Source organism: Puma concolor, chromosome C1 (assembly GCF_028749965.1).
Source record: "Puma concolor isolate L17-30 chromosome C1, mPumCon1.1.hap2, whole genome shotgun sequence".
Taxonomy (NCBI): Eukaryota; Metazoa; Chordata; class Mammalia; order Carnivora; family Felidae; genus Puma; species Puma concolor.
The window spans coordinates 143,366,293-143,393,405 of NC_141674.1; the positions used below are offsets into that span (position 1 = coordinate 143,366,293).

The 27,113-nt window shown below is 40.8% G+C and overlaps 1 protein-coding gene across 6 annotated transcripts in view; it reads right to left on the reverse strand.

Moving 5' to 3' along the window:
* The window catches only part of CACNB4 (calcium voltage-gated channel auxiliary subunit beta 4), a 264,301-nt gene that overhangs the window by 64,369 nt on the left and 172,819 nt on the right, over window positions 1-27,113 (reverse strand). The window lies entirely within an intron of this gene.

Sequence of the window (27,113 nt, forward strand, 5' to 3'; positions counted from 1 at the left end):
CATCGAACTCTTTCACTGTGAAAATTTCAGTCATTGTCCTATAGTAGCCATACCTGGTCACTATGGCCACTAAGCCATGAGCCTTGAGGATGAAAACAAGGATGTCCTCAACTGAAGCACACAACCTAGAAGGGCTATTTGAGCAACACTGAAATCCAGTCTGACAGAGGTGACAAGGTACTGGGGGTGCCCAGCATCACTCAGTATTCATGCTCTAAGAGCTGAGAACTACCGCAGCTAGTTAAAAGTTAAAAACAAACAAACAAACAAACAAACACCTCTTTGTTTGCCTCTGATTGCTAAAGGAACATCACTGTGACAGTTTCCTTAAGCTGGCATTACCAGTTGATATTTGCATAGATGACGGCATTTACACAGCAGAGGTATTGATGGAACTGGTGTATTTGGCATTTTTCATAAATCATGCACAGATTTTGAAAAGCATAGCTTAATCCATATAGCTGTGAATTTGTTATCCACCTCAGAAAAGAACTCTAAGAATGGTTGACCACTGAAATGGATCTTTTTAAAGTTTTTCTAAGCTTAGAAATGTTACCATTAGCACAGATTTTCCTGGTAGCCTAGAACAGTTAACTCCTGATCAGAGGTTTAATCAGAATACCCGATAGACACTGGTTCTAAATTCTGCCTCTGCAACGTACTTTTGAAAACCTTATGCAAGTGACTTCGGCCACTCCAGACTCAGTCTCCTCATCCACACAATGGGGCACTGCTTACTTCAAAGAATTAAATGGAATAAGACATAACGAACAGCTAATATTTACTTAGCCCTCACTATCATAGTAGCACAGAGCTAGCGGCTTATCTCTCTGAATCCTTGTAGCAGCGTAGAAGCTGAGATTCAAACTTGGGTAGTCCAACCTTCAAACCAGCAGTTTCAAACCCTACATACACTGAGCTGCACTGGATATTAAAATATTTACTCCAGGATCTGGCATCTGGTAAGCACATAATAAATGGCCATTCTCATTCCTATTTCCTGGTCCTGACAGCTCTACATTGATTAAAAATTAACAGATTTTAATCATTCTTTCAACTCACTCATAATATATATTCATAATAGCCCATCTTGAAATGTATCCGTTTTTCTTATTGTATTTGTTGCCAAGAAAACACTATGGCTTTCCCCCAGCTCTGTTGAAATATAATTGACATGCAGCATTGTGTAAGGTTAAGGTATACAATTTTTTTGATTTGAAATATACTGCAAAATGATTACACTTTAAGTTTGATAACTACCATGTGCCCAAATCCATGCACTTTTGAAAATGCCCTTTATGGAGGAAATGGATTTGTTAACCAAATTATAACCAAATTCTTCTGTGCAAACCTACTGGGGAAAAATTTGGACCTACAAAATGGATAAATACAGAGCAACGGACTATTCTCTAGATTCCTCATTACTGGGGGGTAAAAAAGAGCTACCTTGCAATCTTTAAACAAATTCTCTTAAAACACAACTTTTGTCCAGATGCATAAAATCCAGAGTAAGAGAGAAAGAAAACAGCATTTCTAAAATATATATGAGAACAGTTTTGAGTCAGTTCTAGGGAGTGCTTTGCTGCAGTGTGATATGTGCAGTAGATCTTTCTAAGGTACTGGACTGGCTACATGAAGATGTCTGGACTATAACATGATTATGATGCAGGAAGTCAGGAAGGAGGCACTTACCTTATTTTGAAAACATGCTGGGGAGGCTAATAGTGAGCACAAGTCACAAGCAAGCAGGCTGCCTGCTGGAGCGGTGGGGTGAACGACCAGAATACACAATCTACTGTTGACACAAGGAGACGGCTAATTCCCAAAACAACCTTAACGACTTTTCAAATCCTGGCCTTCCGTCACCTCTGAGCACACAAGAAGCAACTCAAGGATTCCTGCAAATGAACTTTATTTTGAAATGTGAACAAGACTGTGAAAATTTCACAATTATTTAATAAGTTCTACTATTGCCAAATATGTAAAAGCAGAAACTTCTGTTTACTTCCCTATTTCTAAGAATATTGGTTGAAGGAAAGATAAAGCACTAGGGTATCCATTTTCACAATTACAGTTGTTCCATCATTTCAGCATTTACTCTGCTTTTTCTTTTTCTTTCTTTCTTTTCTTTCAATGCTGGCTACATTCTTTGAATATGGAAATCACTGCTGCTGTGTCTCAGGATCCTAGGGAAAACAGAGGTCCAACGTCAAGAGTCCAAATTTGGCCCATGGACGTCTTCTGCTGGCTTGGTACAGAATTGGTTTCTTGTTTTTATTTATTTGTTTTGTCTTGTTTCAGCCGGGTGAAAGAGAGGAGAGACATATCCCAGGAGAAAGGAAGGAAAGGAAAACAAAAAGGATCTGCATTATTTATAAAGACTCAGAACAATAGAGCCACCAAGAGGCAAGAGGAGAGTGCCAGGCCAGACCAGAGGAAGGATCTGGAAGGGAGGGGGCCACAGGAAGCTTAGTACAACTGAGGGTTGGAGGGACTGCCAGAGAGATGGTTAAACATTTGTGATCAGGCATAGGGACCTGGCAAGAACAGAACAATGCTAGATGCTGAAAGGATATAAGTGAAGATGTAAAGGTTACTAGCTCTGGCAAAAGCTGGAAAATGCAGCCCCATCAGCTTTTCATTTTCCAGAATTCCATTTCATAAAATAGGTGAAGAGCGAGCTAACCAGCTTATCAAGTGAGACAAGCCTGTACAAGAGGCACAACAGGGGCTCGCCTCAAAAATTCCTAAGCAGATACCACTGCAAGTCACAGCCTGAAGTCTCCAATGAACCAAGTAAAATCAGGAATAAAAATGGAAATAAATGCTGCAAATCTCTTCATAAATATCATATTGTATGTAGACGTGTATATACAGGCATATATGTATATGCATATATGTCATTTTAAAAGCATCTTAGTGAACATCAAGAGAGAAACACACTATCTTTTCATTAACCTAAGGTTTGGCGTCTCCGCCCGCCTTTTATTCAATATTGAAAACAGATTCATGCCTTTCAGGAATCCTTTTGAGTACAAAATACAAAACACTGATAGAAACATTGGGAAATCGGTTTCCCGTTGTCCTGGAAGAAGGAAAGTGACCTCAAGTCAAGCAATGGAAGGACTTCTTCTCAGAGAAAGGGCACGATGTAGGGGAGAGTGCTGCCATGTGCTGGTGGGCCAGACAGTGTTACATTTAACACTCTTGCCAGTTCTCACTGGCTGTGGATCTTGGGCAACTTTATTTTAACTTTCTGACTCTCAATTTCCTCCCCTGTGAGATGAGGATAATAATAGACACCTTGCAGAATTTCCCAGTGTTTGGTTAGAGACAGAGCATCACTTCTTTTACCATCAATAGGGAAATTCAGGAAATTCCACCAACTAATCTTTGACTCACTAAAATTCTGGACAGCTTTCAACATTAAATTTGTGGCTGCCCCAGAGTTTTAGGGTTTACATCTTGCTCTTTAAAACAAAACAAAAAAACAAAACAAAACAAAACAAAACAAAACAAAACAAAACAAAACAAAACAACAGCGTTTCTAAGGCATAATTTATATACCATTAAATTCACACATTTTAAATGTACAATTCAATGATTTTTAATAAACTTACAGAACTCAATTTAGACCACAATCTTGTATTAGAGTATCTCTACCACCTCCAAAGAGACCTATGCCATCTGGGCATCCACTTACTTACTTTGTCCTTTTATTATTATTTTTTAATGTTTATTTATTTCAAGAGAGATTGAGTAAATGTGCGCATGCACGCATGTGGGAGAGACACAGAGAGAGCGAGAATCCCAAGCAGGCTCCATGCTGTCAGCACAGAGACTGACGCTGGGTTCAATCTCACTAACCATGAGATCACGACCTAAGCTGAAATCAAGACTCAGATGCTTAACCAACTGAGCTGCCCAGGGTCCCCTTCCCTTGCCCTTTTAAAACTGAAATAGGGGCGCCTGGGTGGCGCAGTCGGTTAAGCGTCTGACTTCAGCCAGGTCACGATCTCGCGGTCCATGAGTTCGAGCCCCACGTCAGGCTCTGGGCTGATGGCTCAGAGCCTGGAGCCTGTTTCCGATTCTGTGTCTCCCTCTCTCTCTGCCCCTCCCCCGTTCATGCTCTGTCTCTCTCTGTCCCAAAAATAAATAAACGTTGAAAAAAAAAATTTAAAACTGAAATATACTCTCTCTTTATATTTTTCTTTTCTCTTTATATTTTCTTTATTATTTGTATTTTGTGAGTATTTTACAATTATGTCATTAAACTAGATTAAGGAGGAGAGAAAGTTCACAAATGTTTGATATTAAAATGCACCAATAGGGGCGCCTGGGTGGCGCAGTCGGTTAAGCATCCGACTTCAGCCAGGTCACGATCTCACGGTCCGTGAGTTCGAGCCCCGCGTCGGGCTCTGGGCTGATGGCTCAGAGCCTGGAGCCTGCTTCCCATTCTGTGTCTCCCTCTCTCTCTGCCCCTCCCCCGTTCATGCTCTGTCTCTCTCTGTCCCAAAAATAAATAAACGTTGAAAAAAAAAATTTAAAAAAAAAAAAATAAAAAAAAAAATAAAATGCACCAATAGCGGAACAGAATCTTGTTCTTGCCGGAACTTCTGGGCTTTCGGGTCAGACAGTCCTGGGCTTCTCACTTGGTAGCTCAGCTGTTCCTTCACTGAACCACCGGTGAGGTTCTGCAGTGGCCACTATGTGAGAGGAGAATGGCTTAACTTTCAGAAATTCTCTCCTCATCTGCAAAGTGGGAATGAAACCCTTCAGGGTTATTTTGGAGAATTAATAAGAGACCATAGCACAACAAAGTGAACAAGCATAATAATGGCATGTACTAAACCCACGCTGTCCAGGAGAACTTTCTGCAATGATGGATGTTCTTTATATGGGTGCAATCCAATATGGTAGCCACTGGTCACAGGTGGTTATGGAACACTTGAAATGTGACTAGTGAGACCAACAAACTAGATTTTTCACTTAATTTTTAAATGCTTAGAATTTTATTTTACTTCAATTAATTTAAATAGCCACATATAGCCAATGGCTACCATATTGAGCTGTGTGAGAAATAAGCCCACTGACCCAATCAAAAGAGGGACTGGGAGCACAATGAAGCAAGGCTTTAATCAATGTTCTTGCAAGAGCAGATGTCTGATGGACAGGCACACTGGGGTAAGTTACAGCAGGCAATTTATCTCCTAGCATACAAATCCCTCCCCTGCTTCCTCACTGGCTGAGTACTACAGAGGTTACAGCCTTACCCGGATGTCGCCTATGCCCATGTAAGGCAAAAAGTCATCTGATTGGAACAAATATACATTCCTTGAGGTGACGCAGAGACTTCAGTTCTCTGGCGCGTGCTCATTGCAAAGCCCGCAAAACAGAGAGGGGAAGAACCAGAAAGCGATGTGTCAGGGTTTGGGACTCCAATGTGGCAGGGCCAGGTGGTGGGGATGGGAGGCTCATACGTTTTCCAATAGGTTGTAAGCCTATTGTTAATTAGACAGCACAGCTTTTACTCGGTACTTCTGAAAATGAATCATCTCCCTTCCTTCTCACAAGCTGTGCAGTAGCAGACATTCCACATGTCAGTTTCGCTTCCAGATCAGATAAGTGAATGTTCAACTTGGTGTAAATTTGGTATGTTAATAGCTGCACTGAGTGGACTAAATGACAGTGGAATGTCCAGAGAAACCTGTCACTCCCAACAGATTTGAGTTTGTTTCTCTCCAACGAGCTTGCAATGACTGGGAGGATGCACTTTTCCACACTGCAGAAGAACAAACCCTTTCCGGATTACTTTCCAAGATTTCCCAGGGTAGAAGGATGAATAGCCCACTCACAAGGCTGCCCTAGGCAAAAAGTTCTCTTAGGCATGCATCTCCAAGTATGCAGGCCTTGGCAGTGTCTGGCACACTGCAGAGCCTGAGTTTTGTTGAAAGAAAGACACTCTTGCTCCCATCAAAATCTATCTATTCTCTATTCCATGATTTTAAGTTCTAAGATGGCTGGTTAAGTTCTAAGATGGCTGATTAAAGTTTATGCTTACTGGGTGTGATGATAATTGTTAGCAGTCCCACCCCGAAAACATGAGTGTTTTTTTTTTTTTTTAGTTTAGTTTTATTTATTTTGAAACAGAGATAGAGAATGGGGAAAGGAGAGGCAGAGAGACAGGGACAGAATCCTAAGCAGGCTCTGTGCTGTCAGCACAGAGACTGATGCGGGGCTTGGACTCCTGAACTGTGAGATCATGACCTGAGCCAATACCAAGAGTCAGATGCTTAACTGACTGAGCAACCCAAGTGCCCCATGATTTTTTTTTTTTTTTTAAGAATTGTGGTTTTCAATGCCTTAAACCAAAGCACTGCATAGTGTGTGCATTCCCAGCACTGGCAGAACAAGGACCTTTTGAAACAATACCTTAGAGATGACAATTTAACTTTGCTTTAAGTTACCTTCTGCCATTTCTTGTAATTAGGAGGTTGGTTGAAAGAATGAGGCAGCTCTGCAGCCCACTTCTACTGGACAGAAGAAGTTGACCTGAAGGTCAACCACAGCCATAAATCCAAGCTTTGTTTTGGGGCTTCAAAGAGCAGTCAAGTGCAGCAAAGCCATATGACAAATGCTTACTCAACCCTTACTTTATGTTGAAACAGGGAAACTGGATGCCCTTTTTTTTTTTCTTTGTTCCTTTTCCAGCTTCTATTCTTGTTAGGGCCTGCATGCCCACCCCACTCTACACATGCCCGGTAATGCAAACAGCATATGTCCTCCTTGTAAGGGATAAAGAGATAATGGTATCTTTGGAGTCTTTCAGCACAAGAGATAACATCTAAGGAGTGACCAGGTGGGGTCATCATAAATGTTCTCCAAGACCACTGACTCCAAACACCTGACTTCAGGGAATGAGCGACTTGTGAAGGACCCCTGGATCTGTCCTTGCTCTGACCAGTTCCTGGATGCCTAAGAGTGACATGTGTACCAGATCACAATCATCGATAAAATCCTAGACTCCAAGCAAAGATGAAACGCATGCTCTTTTCCTTTCTGAGTCTCCCAGGTGTTCTGTCCATAGCTCTGTTTCTATATCTATATCTTCAGTAAACTCTGCTTTCACTTCCTGCTGGCTCCCATTTGACTTCCATCTTGCATAAAGCTAAGGACCTTCTTGGCTAGTCCTGTGGGACCCCCTTTCTGGGTCCTTGGACCTGACCTGCTGGCATCAATGTGAATTACTAACTATGGACTTTATATTATCCTATCAATCCTATGAAGTAGGTTATAATTATCCCCATTTTGCATATGAGGCATCTGAAGCTCTTAGACAGCGAGTAAGAAACTTCCTCCATGCCACTCTCACAGGGCATTGTGCAGGGGGCAGGAGTGTGGGTAGAATCTTTTTTAAAAATTTCCTCTACAAAATCAGATGCAAAAACTTATGTCCAATATTTTAGTTGCCTTCAGTAAACCAAAACAACATTCTGCAATATTTTAACACTGATCATATACTAAAATTCAGTAATTTGGAATGACAGATGTAGGTAAAGAAATGAGAATCCGAGGTCATAGAAAGTGAATTGCAGGCTACTTTTCAAAAGACATGTTTGCTAATTCCACATAGTATCTCTAGATTATTAAAGTTTTGGTTTGTGGATTTCTTTGAGCATCTGCTCTAATGACAGGATTTTGATGCTGCATTTTAGTTACTGGTAGGAAATTCGAAGGTACCTTTGAGAGCTTTCTTTTTCTCTTAAATGATAACTCCTTCAACTGTGTTGACACTACCTATTTATAGACTATGTCTTATAATTAAATTGTAATTATATATAAATATATAGTTAAAAACAAAATGCCTACTTTGAATGATCTCATTAGTGGAATCCAAATTAATGGGTTCTAATATAAGTGTTTTACACAATTTATTTAAAGGGAAGTAATATTCATTTAGCAAACTTAACCAACCTCACCCTTCTTGTTGACTAGTTTGACAATTGCTGTAATTGACTAATTTCAGATTGCTATTTCTTTCGCTTGCAGAGAAGACCCATTAATGGAGGTACGAGAACAGCAGAAGAATGTCAACTGACCTCACAAGTACAGAGAGGGAAGTGACAAAAAGGCCTAGATGGAGACGGACAGGAAATCTGCATCAGCCAGAGTCATGTAGGTGCTGTGGGAAAGGAGAAGTTGAAATGTGGGCTGAGAGCAGATTTGCAAACTAATCACTGGTGATGATGGTAACCAGGGCGGCGGATTCTTTCTATATTGGGCTACTATAAGAGCTGCAATTTCATACGGTTCTACTTAAGATACTGGGGGAATATCAAAAGATAAAGATTACTTCCTGTAGATGGTATCGGGCAAAAACTGCTTTGATAATTAGTGCCTAATATTATACACGTATGTAAAAAGTGCTGTATCAATGAACACAATTAGTAGTAAGTCAAATCCTGTCTGTGAGACTGAGTGTAGCATAACTTGAAAAGGTCATGATCAGGGTCTTTTTGGGCATCCAATAAGAAATTGTATCCTAAAGGTGGGGATGGTGAGATTACGGGGCTCACTCGCCTTTTGGGAAGGCGGAAGTGATCACCTGCTGGGAAGGTGGCCTCAAGCAATCAGCTTTACCACAGTACAGGCCACAGAACAACTTCATGGGCCACTGAGCTGCCACCCCAGCAACCACCCCTGCCTGGTCAAAACTTAGCGAGAGCTTCTGACCAATCCATGTGACACAGGTGAGTGCCTTGGCAGCTCCACCTGACTAAGCCCAGCCCAGGCACCTGTAGACGGTAGCCACGGCACAAGGTCTTTATTCAAGGGCAGCAGCTAGAGCAGTACTAATCTAGTTCCCGCTGAGGCGTTAAAAAGGAAATGACAGTATTTGCTCAGGAAACCCTGGATATGCTGCTGGTAGATGCAGCCCTGGATACTGATGAGGTGACTAATAGTTTCTTGTAAATGTGGACTTCTATGGCCCATCTGGAAGTGCTTCCTTCTCATGTTGCCCCATGGTGGTTTGCAAAGTAACCCACCAAACACTACTTTTATATTGTGGTCTATTTTTGAAAATCATATTCGAGATATGACAGTAAATATGTTTCTCCTAAAAGTAGCTCCAGGCAATCACTTACATCTTAAAAAAAAAAAAAAAAAAAAAAAGACCTTTCCTTCTAGCATATAAGGGGAGGGATAATACAGGTTGGTTTAGAAGAGAAGAAAAATGTATGGAAAGACTTAAACCTCTCCTGTATATTATTTCTGTAGCCTCAGAAACTGATGAAAAAGTACCTTTAATTCTCTGGAAATATTTTCATTCATTCAATTTCTCATTGAGTGAATGTGTTTTGACCGCTAAGGAATCGAGGTGTGTTGTCAAGAAGCAGAAATGCTTCCCTCAGGGACAGCCGCAGGTATAACAGAAGCCACAGGGAAGCATCTACTTCATTTCAGACGGAGACCGTGTCTTACCAGCTTTTGTTGTCCTCGGAGCGTCCAGCACAAAGCCTTGTACCTCATGGGAGCTCAAAACCACTTACTGAATGAAAGAGTGCATTAACCTCAAATGGAAATTTTGATAGGCAACATTAAATATTAGTAATCATTATAACATCAAAAACAATAGTAACCGATATCATTTGCTGAGCACTTACTATGTCCATATATACGTACTATGGTTAAGGTGAAGCCTTTTGTTAATTGTGCTCTTTGGAAAAGAATATTTCCTGTTCCTGTGAAAAGGCCCAGCAAAGAAGGCTAGATTGGTATGAGATTTTCTCTTTGGTTGCCAGACAATCTCCTAAATTTGTGAAACCTGTCGGTGTTAAGTTAAAAACAAGATGATGTAATCTCGTGGAGTTGTTTACACTTAGGTACAAATGCTATTATTAGACAGTGACTGATTTGAGGATATTTGAGAGGTGTTGTGGGTCCCTTCTCTTCAGGCAGAACACCTGCCACTCTAGGTCAGAGCTGTGTCAACCCCTCCAGTAGCTTAATGTCACAGAACTTGTACCCTAGGCAGCCGTATTCCTTACACATTTGCTATCCCTCTGCTCTTTGGAGCCTCGAAAACGACTACACCGTGCCCAGCCCTCCTCATCAGTGTGGACCAACCCCATTTGGAGCGTGGAGTGGCCAGAGCTCACACCCTTCCCCTGGGGTAGTGCCCTTCCTCCCCAGCACTTCAGAAGTGGGAGGAGATGAAAGTAAAGCTTGTTTTTTGACTCCCATCTGATAATTCTGAGTTGGAGCACATGAGGTAGAGGAAAAGGACTTATTCTTAGTTCAACCTTTGGAACCAGGAAATGAAGCTTTAATCAGAATAAAACAGCACTTTACAGATGTTATCTAATTTAGGCACCATAAAAACTTTAAGAGACAGAGTTCATTTTCTGCGTTGAAGTAAACATGGTTACAGACACCAATAACATGCCCAAGCTTGCACAGCTGGTGGCATGCGGTAAACTTTGGTGTGACCGACTCTAGTCTTTGCCAATAGCTAATAACCAAGCCCAGCAGAGGTGCTGGTAGGCACTGCTGGACGAGCAGATCACTGAGGTTCCAGGCTTAAAAAAAAAAGTAGAGTCAATTTCTCTCTTTTTGCATTTAAATTGAACTAATAATTACTAGGATGTTATGTTCGCTCTAGCACATTATCTTGATTTCTCTCCAAAGTTCTTTTGAGGCCTTACCGACAGGTCAGGCTGCATGCCCTAAGTCACCCAGCCATTAGCTGGTGAAGCCAAGACTTGCATTTCTTGGCAAGAGCGTCTCTTGGATGATCTCTGAGATTCCTCTGAGATCTGTTCTTAAGGATGTCTTCACGGTGCCAGGAATTAGGTCTTTAAGTACTTGGAGATGGAGTGTTCATTTGCATTGACATCAGAATATGTATAATCAACTATTACTAAGGATGTGACCATCAAACCTGTGGCCTTTCTCTCCCGTTTCTTCAGGCCTATCCATTCGCTCATTAATATATTCAGGGTGATCAGAGAGAAAATCAATAGCTGCTCACTTTTTGTTGGAAACTTTTTTGGAGCAAACAAACAAAAACACATTAAGAGATGAAATTATTAAAAACAAAAACAAACAAAAAAGATTGAATTATTGATGAAAATAATCCTGGAAGAGATACTGTAATTTAATCTTTTTTTTTTTAAGTTTATTTCTTCATTTTGAGAAAGAGAGAGAGCATGCAGGCATGCCCACAAGAACACATGCCCATGAGTGGGGGAGGGGCAGAGAGAGAGGGAGAGAGAATTCCAAGCACGTCAATCCCAATCTCTGCATGGTCATCCTACAGACCCCGACGCAGGCTCGATCTCAAGATGCATGAGATCATGACCTGAGCCAAGATCAAGAGTCTGACACTTAACCGACTGAGCCACCCAGGCACCCCTGATTTAATTTATTCTGATCACCTTTATTTTTCATTAGGAAACATAAGGAGAGGGAGAGATTATTCAGATGAGAGCTGGAATAGAAAAAAGCCCAAATTCAGGCTTGGGCTTTGAAGTTAGACTGACCTAGTTGGCATCCTCAGGCAGCACTTACTAGATATTTGCTTCTGAACAAGACATTTAATCGTTCTATGCTCAACAACCTTTCTGAAAAGCAGCATGTTAACCTAACTCATGCACTGCTGTGAAGAGTATGCACTCAACAAGTTGAAGCACTCAGCAGAGGAATCACTCCTTAGAGGTTAGCAAATACACTTCAGTTGACAGATTTATCCCAGCTCTTCCCCCGCCCCGTGAGCCCAACTTGCTGTTTTTAACCCCTCTGTAACAAATGGACAGCTGATGGCAACATCACATTCTTTTCTACTACTGGGTAATATTCCACTGTGTGTGTATGTGTGTGTATGTGTATCTCACATTTTCTTTATCCATTCATCTATTGATGAACACTTGGATTGCTTCCACAGCTTGACTACTGTAAATAATGCTGCAATAAACATAGGGGTGCATGTATCTTTTTAATAAGTGTTTTTGTTTTCTTTAGGTAAATAAAATGGATGGACCTAGAGAGTATAATGCTAAGTGAAATAAGTCAGACAGAGAAAGACAACTACCATATGATTTCACTTATATGTGGAATTTAAGAAGCAAAGCAAAGAACAAAACAAACAAACAAAAGAGACAAAAAACCAGACTCTTAAATACAGAGAACAAGGTAGTGGTTGCCAGAAGGGGGGGTGGGTGGAGAGATGGGTGAGACAGGTGAAGGGGATTAAGAGTACATATATTGTGATGAGCACTGAATAATTGTAGACTTGCTATATTGCACACCTGAAACTAATATAACACTGCATGTTAATTATACATCAATAAAAAATGGATAATGATGTAAAGCTTAAATTAATCAACTGAGTAGGAATTAAATGCTCTAGTAAGAACTGTTATCGAAACAATTAAAGGTATTGGCTAAAATGAAATTTAGAAGTCGGGATGGCTTTATTCCTCCATATTTTCTCTGCCTGCCAAAGCTGTTTACTCAGGAGGCATTCCCTCTTTGAGAATAACCTGAAGATAGTCAGTTGTTTTGTTTGGTTTGTTTGTTTTGTTGTGTTTTGTTTTGTTTGTCAGAGAGTAGCATGGCTAAGATGACAGTCTTTTGAAAGCAGGAATGATGTGCATGACCCACTCTCCACTCTGAGCTGCATGGTAGCCCCAAGTGACATGCACACTCGCGGGGCTGATGTGGTGGCCTTGCTCTTTAAGACTCCTGCACCCACTTCACGATGCCCAGGGCTGGGGTAGTCACCAGCACAGAGCATAGTCATGTCCTTTGCTAACCCACCCTCACCAGTCACGGAGTGTAGTCACATCTCTCCTCACCCACCCATACCTCAGGCTTCGGGGCCAGCCCTCTCAACAAAATGAACCAATTCATCAGAAACTTTTAGAATCCTAAATGGGTTCAAAGAGTTACCTCCAAGAGATATGACACTCTCTTCCCTTCCAAAAACAGAATATGGAGTCTCTGGCCACAGGATATACCTTCAGTTGTTTCAATTAAGAATATAAGGCAAGGGGCGCCTGGGTGGCTCAGTTAAGTGGCCGATATCAGCTCAGGTCGTGATCTCATGGCTCATGAGTTCGAGCCCCATGTCGGGCTCTGTGCTGACAGCTCAGAGCCTGGAGCCTGCTGCAGATTCTGTCTCCGTCTCTCTCTGCCCTCCCCCTGCTCAAGCTCTCTCTAAAATGAATAAATGTTAAAAAATTTTTTTTTAAAGAATATAAGGCAGCAGTTGCTTTACCTTCACTGCATTTTGCTTTCTTCCCCCCTATTTCCTCACCCTTTTTGCCTCCTTGAAACATACACTTAAAAAATGAAAACACTCTCATTTTAAAGCTGTGGAGAATTTATTTAAAATGGGCCTTTTGTTATCTCTCTCGTTCTGAATCTTAATAGGACAAAATTCAAGAACCATATACATACATAATTCAAATGGCTAGATTTGGAATAAATTAACAAATATTTGAGTACCACAGTCCTACAGTCTCTACTGTTAGGGGTGACGATGTTTCTAGAGCAGAAGCCAAGTCTGGGTGAAGGCGAGGCCGGAGAAGAGAAGCAGGGGTTCCCATCAAAACCTAAGAGACAGGATGTCCATTCAGTGCGAAAGCTTTTACCTCACTGGGCTCATCCTGGAAGCTCTTCTCCTTACCCCCCAGCCCCGGTACTGCAGGGGATATAAAACTCCTTCCATGCTGCCACAACACTCAGAGAGACCCACGGTGCAGAAGAGGACAAGCCTGGGACCTGCAGCCAGCACCAGGCAGGCTGACGGGGAGGAGACAGGCGCCTCCATCTTTCCAGTGCTGTGTGTACCTATGTACTGGGTAGTGGAAACAGAAGGGACAAGTTCAAGAAGTTCAGTTCAGGGAGACTTGGTCCTTAAATGGAGAACTTACAGCAAATGCAGACACATACACTAACAGTTCTCTGCCCCTTGAATAAAAAGGTTCCAGATGATGAAGGATTATTTCAGTGAAGGTGGCCTTCACTGTTTCGGTAGAAACAGAACAGCACTGGACCAGTGAACACGGATGTGCATGGGCCCTGGGGCCCTGGGAAAAAGAGGGACCAGAGGTATTTTCCTTGTGTCCCCAGAGTAAGTGTGCTACTAACACCCAGTGGCAAGGGCCAGAAGTCAGTACTCAACAGTCTTGCAGCGGCTGTATAGTCCACTCTACACACAGTAGTGAAATTATGCTTAACTGCTTGGTTCTAACCTCACAGTCTAGCTTTAGTCATTAATACTGGGCATTTTATGGTCTTCATTATTTTCCAAATAAAAGAATCGTTTCAAGTGTTGTTAAAAATATATATGTGAATCAGGTGACTCTAATAACTATTACCAGGCTCTGGATACCCCAAGAAGACAGAGCAGATGAATGGCCCTTCATACATCAAACATACTCACAGGCCCCCAACAGTGCTTAGTCATGTCTGATTGCCTGCCATCTAATATGGGATTCAGAGTGACAAACACTTGTTAAAAATCAGTATATGTATGACCCATGCTAAGTGCATGAAGATGAATAAGCTGTAGTCCTTGCACAACAGGGCCTCAAAATCTGAGAGGGCGAACAGTTACGCAAATGACCACACTATGAAGGAGAGCATGAGAAGTGCTATAACAAAAATACAAATCCAATTCATGAGTAGGAGACAGCAGATTAATTCTTTTTGGGGAAACAGGAGATCATAGTGAGAAGGTAAGAGAGTGGTAAGCAGGGCCACCAGGAAGAGGCTGTACAGCAAAAGACATCAGGATAGGGCAGTCCAGATGGAGAGGGCAACAAAGCCAAAGGGCAGGAAAATAAAGGAAATCTTTGAAGAAGGGAGAATTTTGGTAACTGTGTAGTCAGAACTGGGGTGAGAGCTGTGCAGGATAAAAGGCATGTTTCTTGCCATTAAACAGTCTGTAATCAAGTTCAGGGGATATGTGTTCATGAAACAGAGCAATTCAATGCTAGAACTAGATTATTTAAAAAAACAATCAGGGCTACTGATTTTGGAGCTGCAAGAAGGTCAGTCTGAGGTGGCCGAGCCAAAGAAGGCTCATGGAGAAGGCAGGGTTTGAGCTGCATCTTAAGGACAGGCTGGGGTCAGGCAAATGTTTCCCGGGCATCTCAAGAAAAGGCAGAGGCATTGTGAACACAAGCATGAAAGTAGCACCTTGCCTCGTGTGTTGGCGAATGAGAAGTTCAGAGGCTCCTGTTGACAAGTAGCTGGAAATAAAATCGTGGAGTGAAATAAATGCAGATCACAGCGAACCAGCGGAGCGGGGCAGGGGTGTTTGTAGCCCTCGCGGTTCTGAGTACCTGGCTCGTGCTGCCGGGTTGAGTGGGAGCTTCGGATGGGAAAGGGTGCGTTGGGAAGACGGTGGAGAAGCGCGAAAGAGTGCAGTCACAGAGACTGGGTGACCGACGGGGTCATGGTGGTGTAACACATTCCAAAGGACATATTCTAAAAATGGTTTAGACGCATGGTAGCTAAACTTGTGGTGCGCAGAGCGTAACACGGAGAGTTGTGGCATCACTATGGTATACACCTGAAACTAAGGTAATGTTGTATGTCACCTAGACTTCATTTAAAAAAAAAATCACCAAGTTAAATGGTAAACATCGCATACAGAATTTTTACAATAAATGTATGAAAGATAAAGTATTAAAAATAATAGGTACCATGTATTACCTACTCTATTCCAACAACTTGTCAAAATCATCTTATTGGGTACCCAGTGCCTTTGGGATGTTTGTTTTTGTAAACTGTCTTATAAGTGAAGAAAGTTTGTGTTCGAGAGACACTTTAATGTGCTATTATGGATTGTATGTTTGTGTCCCTGCAAAATTCACATATTAAAGCTCAAACCCCCACAGTGACTGTATTTAGCCTTAAAGACTTTATGGAAGTAGTTACGATTAAATGAGGTCATAAGGATGGGTTTGGCTTGGCTTCTGTTTCCATGTGGTGCCGGCTCTTCATGGTGGCTCAGCTCTATATGCAAACCTAGTCCTAGGAGATATCCTGGCACCATGTGGAGGCTAGGGCCCCTGAGGAGGCTTAACGCCTTTTGGAGGCCTCTTTCTCCCCATGGGCTTCTTCCCTAGAATGGCTTCTTTCTGAAGCAAGAGCTGGTTTTGTGAGAGCTGGTGCTCACATTGCATGGGTTTTATGGGTGGAGGAGATGGTCTGGCTCCATGGGACCATCTGGTTCAATGGCCTATCTCCTTAGGATGCCCATCTGAGGCTTAGTCAACAAACACTGAGTGAGTGCACTTGAAGTCTTTGTTTCTCTGAGAGGAATCTGATCTTCCTGCTGTTGAGTTCTTTGCAGCTAGCTCTGGAAGTCTGAAAATTAGGAGGTACTTCTCAGAGACCCTTCCAGGAAGAGAAAACTGAGGGTTGGGAGTCTGGAGGTGTCTACAGACTCCTGGCTGTGGTTCTGATGTTAGCCCTCAAATGTGCCTTCCACCAGGCAGAGAAATCTCTTTCTACAAATATATATTCATACATATATATACTTGGCTATATTCATACACTTTTCTAGAGTTACACAGCTAAAACTTGAAACAGGAGACAAGCAAATTCTGACTCATCTGGCTCCAAATTCCACGCTCTTTCTTACTGTACCTTCTCTAAAACATTTATTAAATGTATAAAATGCTACAGATAGTAATAAAAACAGCAAAAGAACATTTCATGAATAATGAAAGAAGAAGAAATATGATCAGGAGAAATGTGGTTTTGGCGTGGGTGTGCACATCACTTCATGTTGTAATAACAACAAAAAATTTACACAAGAACAAAGATTAAATAAATAAATTAATTAAAAGGGTTGGCAGGATACAGGGGATATATACAATTTACTGACCATTTAGCATGTGCCAGGCACTGGTTTAGAGGCAGGCTACAGAGACAAAGGAAGTGAAAAACATCTTTTAATTTAATCATTTTCAGCTTGAAGATCAGTCTTGTTCACAGTTTGTTTGTTTTAACTGTATTAAATCCATCAACAAACCGTCAGCATTTGTCTATCTTCTCTGTTCAGCAGAGACAAGGAGAAACAAAAATCATAGCTGATAAGAGAGAAAAAATGGAGTAGAGGTGGGAAAGTTTTAAAATATACTGAGTCCTTTATCTAACAAGTCCAATAAATCCTCATTATTAACTTCATATCTTGTGAAAAGGTTCTCAACTTAAGCTGTACAGGTTCAAGGCAATCCTACCTCCAACACTGTACAATTACTAAATAATCCTTCCTACTACAAAAGATCACAAAGAATTAAAAAAGGAATGTGGATTGAGTTTTGGACATCGCTATTGAAATATATAGTTTTGTACTTGTTCCCGGAGTTATTTATAACCAAAGAGAGCATAAAAACTGACAATGATGAACAAGCAAAATGCCTCACTGGGTGCAGGCTGAAGCTTATCTTAATTTCAAGAATAAGAATTTGAGAAACGAGTCTTCTCATTTAACGCTTTACTGAATGAATTCCGGATACCCTATTTGTTTTGCAAATTCTATTACTCCACTACAAAATTGGAACCCCAACAAAACCTATTACCATCGGGCATGAAATGCTGTAAAGATGCTGAATATGAAGGAAAAATGAAGCTCACATGGGCAGAACACCTAAACTTGACCAGAAAATAAATCGCTAAGTGCGCTGTCATAGACCCGTTCTCATGAGAATAAACTGGATGCAGCTGATGCTGGCAGTACCCTCAGTGGATAACATGGTCACTCATCTGTTGATGGAATGCCTATTTAAGCTTGCATAAAAACTCTGCGGCAAAAAGGCCCCATGAACACCCTGGGAAGTCCTTCAGTGAAAACGCTCCCGGAAAACATGCAAGGCTGAGTTAACCAACTTACACCTCAGATGACTAAATGAAAAATGGTTCTCCGCAAATACTAGAATCTCATGTTCTAGATAATAAAAGTTAAGTCCTGTCCTGAGATATTGTCTCCATTGATCTTATTTTGGTTTTTGCTTCAGCCACCGGGAAGCTCAGAGTTAAGTTCTAACTTTCCTCTTGACACAGATCTTCTTTAATTTATTATTTCCATGACCCTGATCTTTTCTTACTAACTTTTGTTTGGCTTTATATTTCTTTGAATTCACCTCAAAAACTGTAGAATGAGATGAGAATAGAATTAAAAAAAAAACTACCATGGTTTTCACCAAGTTATATTCTACCGTTTTTGTGATGAGTGAAACTTTCGTTTGTTTTCTATAAAGATAATTCTTTTAAGCCCTTGGTTGTTGCTATCTAGTTAAAATAATTGTTAATTGTGTCTCTTTTTAGACCGGATTTTTTTTTTTTAATCCCTCTCTTGCCCAGGTTTTGCCCAGGTTCCTATTAGCCATTTGGAAGTTTCCGAGTGAGAAATTAGCAATTCACTGTGCCACAGGCTGGCCTACTTCTGCCCATGAATGCTGAATTTGTGATTCATTCAGTATGTTTCTTTCTTTTTTTTAAATTGAGGTATAATCGACATATAACATTATATTGGCTTCAGATGTACAACATAATGACTCAATATTTGTACGTATTGCGAAATGATCACTACAATAAGTCCAGTTAACACCCACCACCACATAGTTACAATTTTCTTCTTGTGATGAGAACTTTTAAGATCTACTCTCTTAGCAACTCTCAAATATGCAATACAGTATTATTAGCTACAGTCATCAACCGTATGTTTCTTTGTGTATTTAGAAAGATCAGGCATAAACATGTAGCAAATCAACTCAAAATCTTTGTCCCATTACTCTTTATTTCATCCACATCGAGCTAAAACAGAATTTAAAAATGTCTGATCATTTATTTCGCAAAAAGAAACAAAACCAGGGGCAACGTTGTTAAAAATGATATTTTAAATCGTCCCTGCCCACACTCAGGCTCATCGTTCATCTTTCTCCTCCAGCACGCTCTGGTCATAATATACTTCTCACGCTTTTCCAAAGATGCTTCCTTCCCAGTATGTAGCACATGGTAGAATGTGCTACAAAATACCTGTTGAATAAGGGGGTAGGGGGGGATGCTCTGATACCAACTTGCCCTTGTGCAGGGTGTTGACTATTATTTGAGAACCCCTTTTCTCCTGTCCCTGCGGCAGACTCCATTTCATTGGGCCGCTGTGTTATAATTGTAAGTGTAGCTGTTTTACCTGATTATAACTACTCAGGGCAAGTACTCCATTGTTTTCATCTTTGTGCCTGCCACGTGGACTTGGCAGATATATAATAAATATTTGCAGGTAGGTAGGAAAGGAGGGAAGGAGAGAAGAAGGGAGGGAGAAAGGGTGAAACAGTTTTTTGCATTGCTCTTTAAAAAAGAACGTGTGGCACTTTGCTCTCCACTCAGAGTTGCATTCCACAGAGAAAAATGCTTGCCTCCAATTTTTCAAAGCCACTCCTGCAAAAGCAGATTGTATTTTGTGTTTTACTGAATCCATCCATTCATGATTAATTGAGTAGTTAAGCACTTCCAGTTACATGTGTAGCTGGGAATTCTTCCAGCTGTCGTCAATGTTACTAAAGATTCAAATTCGCAGTATTTATCTGCTGAAATGAAGCCACTGTTACTCCTCAGCCCATCAAAATGGAGTAATAAACTGTCTGTTACTGACAAACAACTGAGTATTTTACAAAAGCTACAAGTATGCTAACTCTAGTTGCCCCATTGGTTACTATCATAATAAATATGATGCCATTCAGTCTCCTGTTTTCTTCCACAAACCAGTTAAAAAAAATGCAGATATACCCTCAAATCAGTGAGCTCCGAGACATTCAACAAAAAGACAGTAATAATAAGCAACATCCTAACAACTGAAATGGAAGGAAATACAGTTTCAGCTTCCAGTTTATTAGTTGGGTAGGAAGAGAGGAAGTGCACTTGAACTCCATGCAGTATCTGGTGATGAAACGTTCTGAAGTATAACACAGTCTTTTCCAAAAAGAACTAGAATACTATCATTTCCGCTCACAGCCTGCAATCATGCAATGAAGCGGGTCATGATCCAACTCATTTTAGCTGCCAGCCTCTCAGCACGGTTCAAGCACGTGCTAGGATGCTGTGCTATTAAATGTAATATATATAGGGGCACCTGGGTGGCTCAGTGGGTTGGGCGTCCAACTTCGGCTCAAGTCATGATCTCATAGTTGGCGAGTTTGAGCCCCACATCGGGCTCTGTGCTGACAGCTTAGAGCATGGAGTCAGCTTCAGATTCTGTGCCTCTCTCTCTGCCCCTCCCCCACTAGCACTCTGTCTCTCTCTCTCTCTCTCTCTCAAAATAAATAAACATTAACAAAATTTTAAAAACAAATTATATATATTATACACATATATATACACGTATATATGTATACATATATATAACATATATGTATAATATATACACATATATATATGTGTGTGTGTGTGTATATATATATAATATGTGATATAGGCCTGCAGATGAACCTAAAACATTCAACCCATTCTCCAAAGGAGAAAAAATCTCAGCCACCGTGCCTAGTCATTTTCCTCCCCCAAACTGGACTTCTCACCAGCCAGCTATTTGTCACCCATCGACACCTCATTGCTAACGTATTGTATTATCAATGTACAATTTCTCATACGTGACAGATAATGCAAATGGACTTTGCTTCCACCTAACACACATCTTCCATATGTGCACTCATCTTTCAAGCTAAAAACGCAACTCTGCAGCAGAGAAGAACAATTAAGAAGTAGACAGTTTGTCAAAGCCAAGTGTTCTGGGGGTCTTGGGTGATGACTTTGCTGTCTTTAATTCACAGACATAAAGATGATAACAATATGATAGAATAGCCACAAATATGCATATTGTACCTTGCAATACAGAGTAGGGGTCAGGTTCAGTTTCTCTCTTCAAGGATCGGTTGCCTTCTATCAAGGCAGGGTCTTTAGCCAACAGATAGTAATTCTTCACATGCCAGGGAATATCACTGATATAGCTAGCCTCAGCAAAAAAAAAAAAGATAAAGAAAGCAGCCAGACAGTCCAGTGCAAAGAGGGCTAGACATCCAGAAGTATTCCCTGACTAGAAACAAGAATGTGTTCCTTACTGTCTGAAGTAATTTCCTAATGAAACTCTTCACAGACGGAAGGATTACTCAACTTCTTATATCAAGTTCATATTCAACTCAATGGGCATAAACCCTGATACAGCCAGATCCCCTTTAAGAAAATAAAGTGTTGGGGCACCTGGTTGGCTCAGTCGGTTGAGCATCTGACTCCTGATTTCGGCTCAGGTCAGGATCCCAGGGTCATGGGATGGAGCCCCATGTGGGGCTCTGTGCTGAGCCTGGAGCCTGCTTGAGATTCTCTCTCTCTCTCTCTCTCTCTCTCTCTCTGCCCCTGTCCCCCACCCCCACTCACTCTCCCTCTCTCTCTTTCTAAAATTAAAAAAACAAAAGGAAAAAAAAAGTGTTTAGCCCAAACTCTACCTTGGTTTCTTTCTAGCTCTGCACAAGCAGCTACCTCATCCAGTCTGTACACACGCACGCACGCACGCACGCACACACACACACATCATGCTATCATCTACCTACTCAAAAGTCTCCAGGAATTGCAACAAATCCAGAATATAAAAATTGGCTTTTTCCTCAAAAATTTTAGGGATGCTGTATCAGAAAAGAACTACTCAGATGCATTTCTGTTCTCAGAAATCCTCATTTCAAATGAGTGATTGACAATACAAAAACATTTAAAAAGAAGCATCTATCTGCCTCTTTAAATAGTTTCTCATACTTTGTCACATGAATTTTTAAAATAAGAAATAACCAAAGACATTGGCTGCCCTATGAATAAAAGCAAAAGATTGATTTTTCACTCCTTGTCAGGAATAAAAATTATTGTCTTACATATTATTGTTTACGTGCAATCATTATTGAGCATTATTACCCATATAAACACTAGACATAAACCACTGTTTCCAGTTAATAGGGCAAAGGGGAAGAGGCTAAGAATAATCATTCCAACTACAGAGCCAACAACTCCTTTCATGGCAGGACAAGCTACTTCAGGGTTTGCCATATTTTCAGGAAATATGTGACCCACTTCCAGTGAGCCACTGTAATTGATGGGAAAAAAGGTGAAAGTAAGATGCACCCATATCATTGAATAATTATCTCTCTGCAGGTTTATTCCCCACTGGCTTATACATGCTTTACAGGCAGAAACCACGCTTTATTCTGCTCCTTTTCTTTTCCTCAGGGTTAAGCTCCATACCTGGTTTTATAAATGTTCATTGAATGAGGGAGCGAGTGAACGAGTAAGTAATTTATACATCAGCACAGAACAGAAGGTGGGAAAAACAGCATAAGAAAGAGCACTAATAAATGATCAGATATTTTCATTAGGGATATGGATGAGTTGTAGCAGTAACAATTCTTTCCTGCATGGTGAAGCTGTATTTTACGTTAACATTTTTTTTTTTTTCATGAATCAGGTCCTTAATATATTGCCCAGTAAATAAATAGAGGCAAGCAACCCCAATTATTCTAGAGAAAAATATGCTTTTAAAATTAACTTTTTAACACCAATTTTCCATTTTTTTTTTAATTCATAGGAAGACTCAAAAAATAAAAGTGGCCTTGACAAGACGGGAATGTCGAGGGGCCAAGGGAAACTGTTATGAGTCCGAGTACGGTATGGCCAGTCTCCTGCCTCAGTTTCCCCAACCTCCATCCTGTGTGTATGAAAGCGTCTGTGTGGGTATGAGGCAGGTCTAGGGCTGAGCTGTGGCCCTCTAAAATAAGTTTTTTATTTTCGAACAATTTTAGATTTACAGAAAAGTTGCAAAGACAGTACGCAGAGTTCCCACATAGCCTTCCCCCAGTGTCCCCTAACATTAACATCTTCTATAACCGCGGCCGTTTGTCCAAACTGAGTAACTAACACTGATACACTACCACTAACAAAAAGCCAGCTATCATCAAATTTTGCCGGTTTTCGGGGCGCCTGGGTGGCGCAGTCGGTTGAGCGTCCGACTTCAGCCAGGTCACGATCTCGCGGTCCGTGAGTTCGAGCCCCGCGTCAGGCTCTGGGCGGATGGCTCGGAGCCTGGAGCCTGTTTCCCATTCTGTGTCTCCCTCTCTCTCTGCCCCTCCCCCGTTCATGCTCTGTCTCTCTCTGTCCCAAAAATAAATAAACGTTGAAAAAAAATTTAAAAAAAAATTTTGCCGGTTTTCCACTCATGTCTTTCTTTCTGTTCCAGTTCAGGATACCATACTGCAGGTAGCATATGCTTTTCTAAATCATACATCGACTTGATTTTGACTAGGAAAAACTGCTTCAGAGATTGATTAAACATCACAGCCCTTCTTCCCGTTTCCTCCGCCTCATGTGTGCCAGACTGGCCAGCGGCCTCCGTCTCTGGTCTCAGCCAGGAAGAGCACTGCAGGTGCTGTCCTGCTTCAACTGTGGGGCACAGCTGTTCACTCCTGTGGGCTAAGAATATTTCAATCAGGTCAGCACACAGTTTCTAAATAAAAGAAACTGAGGTAGAGTAGAGACGATAGCAAAGAAGGTAGCTGGTAATAAAAAGCATCCTGAGTTGGTTTTTCAAAGGGATCACACGTGGATCAAAAGTTCTCAAATACCCTTCAAGAGGCTTTTGTCTGGAAGCTTAGCTTGGTGCAGTGGGTTAGAAAAAAGCCACCCTGGGAGAATGCACGGATGGGATGGGCCTTTGTTGCTGTCAAAACCAAAACGCTAGCAGGGAGGCCGGAGAGGAAGAGCACAGTAGGAAAGAGGACAAAGGCACCAGGGAGAGCCCCATTTCAGCAAAGGGGCCTTTCAAGGTCCATAGGGCATTAACAGCAGAAAATAAGGAGCTCATTTGCAGCTAATTTCCGTGTTCCCAGGCCTTATAAGATAGAGAGCAGTATATTTAGGTAGAGGTGGTGAACTTGAACAGTTTGGAAAGTTTGAAAGCAGACATCACGCAGGGACTATTTTTAAGGCAAAGAGAACCTAAACTTTTTGCTTGATGATAAAGAAGAGAGGATTCTATTCTAGTCAGAATAGCAGCTTAAGGCCAGTCACGATACCTTACCTGGCATCCTCAGCTCTGCCTGGTTTGAGGGGTCTGCACTGCAAAGGAAAGTGAAGATCCTGAGGGGAGCATGTGGAGGGTTGCAGATCATGGCAGATCATGGCCAAAAAAAAAAAAAAAAAAGGATCAACTAATCTGGAGACAGAAAGCCAAGGGAAGATTTTAAACCAAATGCTTTAAGAATCGGAATGGCTCAAACTCAAGGGCTGAAGAAAAGCAATTTTGCAGTAAGAGCAGGGTGGAAGAATCCATGCGTCTTTGCAGCCTCAGAGATTTAAGTCAGACATAAACATTTTTGGACCAAGACAGTAAGAGTTTTGAGGTGCAGGACTAGTGTTCTGACCCAGGTTATAAAATCTCATGCCCTATTTTCTCAAGTTCCCTCATACTTCTGAGAGTTTACTTAAATAAGATGGGGTTTTAAATATTTCCCCATTTTCTTTAAGTAAGTAAAAATCAAAAGTGGCAACATACAGCATTTTGTTAAGTATAAGATTTTTTTTTAAGGCAACAGGTATTATGTTTAAGAAAATAATAGCTGGATATATTTAGGAAGAAAGAAAACTTTCAGTTTTTACTCTTAATTATTCCTCGGTCTTTTTTTTTTTTTCCAAAGGTTTTCAGGTCTCTTACTGTGATTACCTTCTCTTATCTCCTTTTCATAGCACAGAAAGCCCCCTTCTACATGATTTCTTGATATAACCCTTCTCTATTTGTTATAGAGAAAAACAATTAGAGTGGACATCCCTGTCGTGTTCCTGATCTCCGGGAAAAAGCTCTCAGTTTTTCCCCATTGAGGATGATGTTAGCTGTGGGCTTTTCATAAATGGCTTTTATGATCTTTAAGTATGTTCCTTCTATCCCGACTTTCTCAAGGGTTTTTTTAAGAAAGGGTGCTGGATTTTGTCAAAGGCCTTTTCTGCATCGATTGACAGGATCATATGGTCCTTATCTTTTCTTTTATTAATGTGATGTATCACATTGATTGATTTGCGAATGTTGAACCAGCCCTGCATCCCAGGAATGAATCCCACTTGATCATGGTGAATAATTCTTTTTATATGCTGTTGAATTCGATTTGCTAGTATCTTATTGAGAATTTTTGCATCCATATTCATCAGGGATATTGGCCTGTAGTTCTCTTTTTTTACTGGGTCTCTGTCTGGTTGAGGAATCAAAGTAATACTGGCTTCATAGAATGAGTCTGGAAGTTTTCCTTCCCTTTCTGTTTTTTGGAATACCTTGAGAAGGATAGGTATTATCTCGGCTTTAAATGTCTGGTAGAACTCCCTGGGAAGCCATCTGGTCCTGGACTCTTATTTGTTGGGAGATTTTTGATGACTGATTCAATTTCTTCGCTGGTTATGGGTCTGTTCAAGCTTTCTATTTCCTCCTGATTGAGTATTGGAAGCCTGTGGGTGTTTAGGAATTTGTCCATTTCTTCCAGGTTGTCCAATTTGTTATTTTTCATAATATTCCCTGATAATTGCTTGTATGTCTGAGGGATTGGTTGTAATAATTCCATTTTCATTCATGATTTTATCTATTTGGGTCATCTCCCTTTTCTTTTTGAGAAGCCTGGCTAGAGGTTTATCAATTTTGTTTATTTTTTCAAAAAACTAACTCTTGGTTTCATTGATCTGCTCTACAGTTTTTTTAGATTCTATATTGTTTATTTCTGCTCTGATCTTTATTATTTCTCTTCTTCTGCTGGATTTAGGCTGTCTTTGCTGTTCTGCTTCTAGTTCCTTTAGGTGTGCTGTTAGATTTTGTATTTGGGATTTTTCTTGTTTCTTGAGATAGGCCTGGATTGCAATGTATTTTCCTCTCAGGACTGCCTTCGCTGCGTCCCAAAGCGTTTGGATTGTTGTATTTTCATTTTCGTTTGTTTCCATATATTTTTTAATTTCTTCTCTAATTGCCTGGTTGACCCATTCATTCTTTAGTAGGGTGTTCTTTAACCTCCATGCTTTTGGAGGTTTTCCAGACTTTTTCCTGTGGTTGATTTCAAGCTTCATAGCATTGTGGTCTGAAAGTATGCATGGTATGATTTCAATTCTTGTATACTTATGAAGGGCTGTTTTGTGACACAGTATGTGATCTATCTTGGAGAATGTTCCATGTGCACTTGAGAAGAAAGTATATTCTGTTGCTTTGGGATGCAGAGTTCTAAATATATCTGTCAAGTCCATCTGATCCAATGTATCATTCAGGGCCCTTGTTTCTTTATTGACTGTATGTCTAGATGATCTATCCATTTCTGTAAGTGGAGTGTTAAAGTCCCCTGCAATTACCACATTCTTATCAATAAGGTTGCTTATGTTTGTGAGTAATTGTTTTATATATTTGGGGGCTCCTGTATTCGGCACATAGACATTTATAATTGTTAGCTCTTCCTGATGGATAGACCGTGTGATTATTATATAATGCCCTTCTTCATCTCTTGTTACAGCCTTTAATTTAAAGTCTAGTTTGTCTGATATAAGTATGGCTACTCCAGCTTTCTTTTGGCTTCCAGTAACATGATAAATAGTTCTCCATCCCCTCACTCAATCTGAAGGTGTCTTCAGGTCTAAAATGAGTCTCTTGTAGACAGCAAATAGATGGGTCTTGTTTTTTTATCCATTCTGATACCCTATGTCTTTTGGTTGGCGCACTTAGTCCATTTACATTCAGTGTTATTATAAAAGATAAGGGTTTAGAGTCATTGTGATGTCCGTAGGTTTCATGCTTGTAGCGATGTCTCTGGTACTTTGTCTCACAGGATCCCCCTTAGGATCTCTTGTAGGGCTGGTTTAGTGGTGATGAATTCGTTCAGTTTTTGTTTGTTTGGGAAGACCTTTATCTCTCCTTCGATTCTAAATGACAGACTTGCTGGATAAAGGATTCTCGGCTGCATATTTTTTCTGTCTAGCACACTGAAAATCTCGTGCCAATTCTTTCTGGCCTGCCAAGTTTCAAAAGAGAGATCAGTCACGAGTCTTAT